This window comes from Pleurodeles waltl, chromosome 12 (genome assembly GCF_031143425.1).
Source record: "Pleurodeles waltl isolate 20211129_DDA chromosome 12, aPleWal1.hap1.20221129, whole genome shotgun sequence".
Classification (NCBI taxonomy): Eukaryota; Metazoa; Chordata; class Amphibia; order Caudata; family Salamandridae; genus Pleurodeles; species Pleurodeles waltl.
Genome location: NC_090451.1, coordinates 154,765,609 through 154,772,763, shown reverse-complemented (window position 1 = coordinate 154,772,763; position 7,155 = coordinate 154,765,609).

The following is a 7,155-nucleotide window of genomic DNA, read 5'->3' as shown; positions in this document are numbered from 1 at the left end:
GGACCTGAGACCCTGGGCACGGAAGACGGCGGAAGGCCCAGCTGGGGATGGCCTCCCAACAAGGAAGGGGTGCCCGTTGAACCCTGACCCCCTTGATGGCCCGCATACTGGTGGTGTCCTATCCTGAGCTGGATGGGCATTTGAGAGCATCACAGCAGCCACAAGGAGGTGAGTACAGTTCCCATCATTACAACTTATGCATGGTAGGGTGGTATCCGGGTTGGGGATGTGTGTCAGTGGGTGCTCCTAGACCAGGCCTGACATTGTAGTGTATGTCCCTTGGTGGCTAGGGTTCAGAAATGAAAATCTTGCAACCTAGGTCTTAGGCATCCGCTACTGGTCATGGCTGCATGGGTCCCAGGTGTTCTGCATATGGAGGTGTGTACCCATCCCCATGCCTTGGCCGCTATTTCTCTAGTAATGCAATGGCATATTGCATAGGCCTGTTCCCTGTGTGTGAGGGTGCTGTGTACGCCAACTGTGGTGTTGGTGCAGCCACTGAACAAGTGTATCTTTTGTCTCTTCCCTCCCGTTTTTGTTTTGTTATCCTGTCCTTATGTGTATTAGCATCATCTGGTGGAGGAGCAGAGGCACCGGCGACAGAAGGAGCTGCATCCCACAGGACCCAGGAGGCAGAGTACACCAACGGTGATGGCACCAGTGGGTCGTAGGGCAAGGGGAGCACCACGTCGGAGACTGGAGGGGACAGTTCTGACACAGACACCTCCTCCCATGGAAGCTCCCTGGTTGTGGCGGACAGTTCTGTGACCACCTCAGCTACAGGTACATCTGCCACCCCAGTACCAGCACCGCCCTCCCACCAGCCCCTCATCGAGTTGCCCGTGCATGCTCACCCAGGAGGGTGGGCATCTCCTTTGCCCCAGGCACCTCAGGCCCTGCCCGAATGAGCCCTTCAGCCCTGAGTGAGGAGGCTATTGACCTCCTGAGATCCATCTCTGTAGGGCAGTTAACCATTGTGAATGCCATCCAGGGGTTGGCAACCCAAATGCAACAATCTAATGCATTCCTGGAGAGCATTCACACTGGACTGGCAGCCCAACAGAGATTGATTCAGGCTCTGGCCTCCTCTCTGATGGCAGCCATTGTCCTTGTTTCTACCATCCCCCTCCAACTTCCACTTCCCAGTCCAATTCTCCTCAACCTCAACCCATCCCAAGCACACAGGCAGACGAGCATACACACAAGACAACACCCAAGAGTAGCACAGGCAAACACAAGCACCACACTTCATCCCGCAGGCACTCACAAAAACACTATCCAGTTGCAGACACACCAACATCCACTATTTCCACTGTCTCCCCCTCCTGCTCCTCCACCACCTCCCACCCAGTTCCGTCCACACTTACACCTGCATGCACTACATCATCATCCACTACCAGCATCACCACACCAAGCAGAACACACACCTAACTGGTAGACACCTCCACAACAGCCATGCACATGTCCCCTGTGTCCTCTCCCACTGTGTCTGTCCCCCCATCCTAAAATACACAAACGCAATACACAAAAGCAACCCAACAGCCATCCACCTCACAACAGCATACGGCCCATGCACCTGCATCCAAAAGAAGCAGACAGACACCTCCAAAGACCACTCCCTCATCCTCCACACCATTCCTTCTCCCTCTTCCTGCCCCAATGTCCCTAAAAAAACTGTTCCTATCCACCATTGACTTCTTCCCTACCCCTCCCCCCTGTCCTGTACATATGGGCAGGGTAGGAAGAACCCAGACAAGCACCTCAGCCACACTGTCCATGGGCTCAGTGGTCACCACACCCACTAATGGTGGAAAGAGATCCAGACCACATGTCCTCAAGGGGAAGGAGCTTGAACCAGGTAGCCTAAAGGGAAAGGAGCCTGCACCAGGCAGCCTACAGGGAAAGGAGCCTGCCCCAGTAGGCAAGAAGGCAAAGGAGACTGCCCTAACAGGCAGGAAGACCAATGAGCCTGCCCTAGCAGGCAAGAAGGGAAAGGAGCCTGTCCCAGCATCCAGGAAGACCAAAGAGCCTGCACCAGCAGGCAGGAAGACCAAGGGGCCTGGGCCAGGAACTGTGACGGAGCCCCCATCACCAACCATGGTTTTGCAGCCGTCCGAGGTTGCAGGGGATAAGCAGGAGCCACCCCAACCAACAGCACTACCACTGTGCAGCTGTCCTAGGATGAAGGGGGTGGGCAGGAGCCTCCCTCCACCAGCAGCACCACCACTGTGCAGCTGTCTGAGGTTGCAGGGGATGGGCAGGAGCCTCCTCCCACCAGCAGCACCACCACTGTGCAGCCGTCACTGCCGGCGGACAGTAAGTAATCCTGCCTCCATGGGTTGCTGTGCAGCCTGCCCCCTCCAGAACCAGTGGGTATGACACCCACCTGAGAGACTGTGGCCTTGCACTCCCCAGGATCAAGCACATGGCAGGTTTCCCCCTTCAGAACCAGTGGATGTGACACCCACCTGAGAGACTGTGACCCATCGTTGAACTATGGGACCTCCTGGACTCCACCGCACCGGACGTCGCCTTCATCACTAAGACCTGGATGAACGCCTCTTCGGCCCCCGACATCGCCATAGCCATCCCCGACGGCTACAAGATCTCCAGGAGAGACCGCACCAACCAAGTAGGGGGAGGAATCGCCATCGTCTTCAAGGACTCCATCAACGTCACCACCTCCACCGAAGACACCCCCCTCGCCGCCGAACACCTGCACTTCCAGATCCACACCGACCCCAGGACCACCCTCAGAGGAACTCTCATCTACAGACCCCCTGGACCACGCGCCCTCTTCAGCGACTCTATCACTGACTTCATCTCCCCGCACGCCCTTGCCTCGCCGGACTACATCATCCTTGGTGACCTCAACTTCCACCTGGAACAGAACAACGACCCCAACACCACCGCCCTGCTCGCCAACCTCGGTCTCAAGCAACTGGTGAACACCCCCACCCACATCGCCGGACACACGCTCGACCCCATCTTCTCCGCCAGCAACCACGTATCCTTCAGCCACTCCTCCGCTATACACTGGACCGACCACAGATGTTTCCACTTCACCTTCCGACGCGAGACTCGCCACCTCCGCACACAACCCATCCTACGACGACATTGGAACAAAATCCCAGCGGAACAGCTTCTCTCCACTCTCATCGACAACCAACCCACCTTCTCCACCGACCCCAACGACGCAGCCCTCAGCCTCACGCATTGGATCACCAACTGCGCAGACAACCTCGCTCCCCTCAGACGCCTCCCAAGACAGACCAACACCAAAAAACCTCTCTGGTTCACAGACACCCTCAAGGAATCTAAAAAAAACTGCCGCACCCTCGAGAAAGCCTGGCGCAAGGACCACACCGCAGATAACATGGCTGCCCTCAAGAACGCTACCTGCGAACACCACCAACTGATCCGCGCCACCAAAAGAAATTCCTTCACAGACAGACTGGACAAGAACACTCACAACAGCAAAGAACTCTTCAACATTGTCAAAGAGCTCTCCAACCCTAACGCCAACGCCATCACGCCCTCACAAGACCTCTGCAACTCCCTCGCCACCTTCTTCCATCGTTAGATCACCGACCTACACGACAGCTTCGGACACCAGACCCAGCCAACCACCACAGAACCTACAACCCCAGCCATCACCCTCAACGCCTGGACTCACATCAACACGGAAGCCACCATGAACTTCATCCACTCCGGTGCCCCCACGGGCCCCTGCCCACATTTCATGTTCAACAAAGCCGACGACATCATCGCCCGGCATCTCCAGACCATCATCAACAGCTCGTTTGCTTCTGCCACCTTCCCCGAGAGCTGGAAACACGCAGAAGTCAACGCCCTACTGAAGAAACCTACGGCGGACCCCAGCGACCTGAAGAACTTCCGCCCCATCTCGCTCCTCCCCTTCCCTGCCAAAGTCATAGAGAAGACCGTCAACAAGCAACTTACCAACTTCCTTGAAGACAACAACCTACTCGACCCCTCTCAGTCCAGATTCCAAGCCAATCACAGCACAGAAACCGCCCTCATCTTAGTCACAGATGACATCAGAACTCTGATGGACAACGGAGAAACAGTCGCCCTCATCCTCCTCGACCTCTCGGCTGCCTTCGACACCGTCTGCCACCGAACCCTAATATCCCGCCTCCGCTCCACCGGGATCCAAGGACAGGCCCTGGACGCGATCACCTCCTTCCTCTCCAACCGCTCCCAAAGAGTCTACCTCCCACCTTTCCGCTCAGACCCCACCGAGATCATCTGCGGCGTCCCACAAGGCTCCTCGCTCAGCCCGACTCTCTTCAATGTCTACATGAGCCCCCTCGCCGACATCGTACGCAAACACAACATCACCTCCTACACCGACGCCACTCAGCTGATACTTTCCCTCACCAAGGACACCACCAGCGCCAAGACCAACCTGCAAGATGGAATGAAAGACGTCGCAGAATGGATGAAACTCAGCCGTCTGAAACTGAACTCAGACAAAACGGAAGTCCTCATCCTTGGAAACACCCCGTCCGCCTGGGACGACTCCTGGTGGCCCACGGCCCTTGGCACCGCACCAACCCCCTCAGACCACGCACGCAACCTCGGTTTCATCCTGGACCCACTTCTCACCATGACCAAACAAGTCAACGCTGTATCATCCTCCTGCTTCCTCACCCTCCGCATGCTCCGAAAGATCTTCCGCTGGATCCCCGCTGACACCAGAAAGACCGTGACCCACACCCTCGTCACGATCCGCCTGGACTACGGCAACACCCTATACGCAGGAACCACCGCTAAACTCCAGAAACATCAGCAACGAATTCAAAACGCCTCCGCCCGCCTCATCCTCGACATACCCCGCAACAGCCACATCTCCGCCCACCTGAGACACCTGCACTGGCTTCCCGTCAACAAAAGGATCACCTTCCGACTCCTCACCCACGCACACAAAGCCCTCCACAACAAGGGACCCGAATACCTCAACCGCCGCCTCAGTTTCTACACCCCCACCCGTCAACTTCGCTCCGCCAACCTCGCTCTCGCCGCCGTCCCTCGCATCCGCCGCACCACGGCAGGTGGGAAATCCTTCTCCTACCTGGCGGCCAAGACATGGAATTCCCTCCCCACCAACCTCAGGACCACCCAAGACCACCTCGCATTCCGGAGGCAACTCAAGACCTGGCTCTTCGAGCAGCAGCAGCCCCAACCCCCTAGCGCCTTGAGACCCGCACGGGTGAGTAGCGCGCTTTATAAATGTTTATGATTTGATTTGATTTGATTTGATCACTCCGCAGGATCAAGCACGTGGCAGGTTGCCCCGTCCAAAACCAGTGGGTATGACACCCACCTGAGAGACTGTGGCCCATCACTCCCCAGGATCAAGCATAGGGCAGATTGCCTTCTCCAGAACCAGTGGATATGACACCCACCTGAGAGACTGTGGCCCATCACTCTCCAAGATCAAGCACAGGGCATGTTGCCCCCTCCAGAACCTGTGGTCTTGTAACATCTCCCGGCTGAGATGCACCCCATCAATTGGGAAGACATGCAGTTCAAGTTCCATGGCGGCGTAGTTCTTCCCTGTGTCTCCAATGTGAATCCCTTCCCTTCTGAGCTCAGTTTCTGCCAGGCTTTTGATGTTGTTGGTACCACCCTGGAAAAGGTGGCGGTTTTCTGTGTCTTAATATGGTAGGCAGAACATTGACTTTTGCCTGACTGTAGGCTGCTACTGCCATGGTGGCTGTTGTTTCCGCCTTTGCAGTCGGTGTGGTACATTGGCTGTCTATCGGAGATCTTCCATGGTGATAATTTGGTGGTAGTTACCACCGGCCTGTTGGCGGTATTACCACCACTTTAGCACCGACCGCCAGGGTCATAATGAGGGCCAAAATGTTTTAAGATTTTTTATTGCTGCGTTTCTAAAAAACTAAGGATTTCAAGAGAGAAACAGTGCACTTAAGCATCATTAACACATTGATTGAAATGACTTGCAGAATACCAGTCGAAGTGGTATACTTCAATGTTTCTTTTCAGCTGGGGCTCATAACTAGTCTAGAAGATGGTAGGACAAGAAGTAGAAGAATCAAGCAATAATCAATAGTTGGCTAAATTCGCAAATCTCATTTCGGTCTCATTTAGTGTTCCCCAGTCTCGCAAAGGCAGAGAAGAATCTTGTCTCCCAGACTCATTTCCTCTCTCATAAACTCATCTTTCTTAGTTCTAAAAGAAGTTGTGGAGGATGATGGGGTTAGGCAGGGGGATTTTGGAATACACCGGTCTCCAAATCCACATCATTCCTGCAAGGAATCTGAGTGCATTACCAGGCCACTGTTTGTGCCGTTCTGCATATATACACATTTACAATTTTTTGAAAGACCCTAAAGAGTGGTGTTTGTGAGATCTCACCTGCTATGCCCTCATAGCAATGCAAAGCTAGTATGTGTAATCAGCCTTTGTAAGGACCTGTGCATGAGTGGGTATGGCCTGCCTGGCAACGATTGGTCTTTCTAACACTCGGTTAAGCTCATCAGTTAATTTAAGGAAGATCTGAATACTTAATCTGTACTTTCAGTACATCACCTCTTGTGTCTGGTCAACAGGTGTGACTGGCTCTTTACACATCTTCTCCCTTGCTGGGATCATAAAATCCACATTTTCCACAACATATCCTCAGGTCTGAATTTTTTTAAGATTGTGCAACATTCTGGGTTTCCATTTATGTTTTGTACCTGGTTGCAGCTTGCTCATGCTTGATGGTATTTTGCACCCATTTTGGTGCAAATTCTGAATATGCAGTGCAGATTCTTTATGAGTCAGAATTTAGGAACTGCATTTTGCAATCCTCTAATTCTATTTGGATTCACTTTAGATTTGGCTAGCTGGTCTCTATTAGGAATTATTATGTCAGTACCTTTTGTTTAACACACTGAGAGCATTTTGCAGTTGCTAACCACTTTGTAACTGGTATATGTGAAGACATAGTTCTCCAAGATAGATTAGAATAATTGAGACTTTTAAGTGGATTATGTGTCCTGTTTATAGCCAAATCATCATTGAAACTTGAAGAAGGTACTTGGTGGAGCTTCAACAGAGTTGTGAAGTGAGGTGAAGGGCAGGATGGAAGGGTATCTTTGCCTGATTCGGTAGTATCAA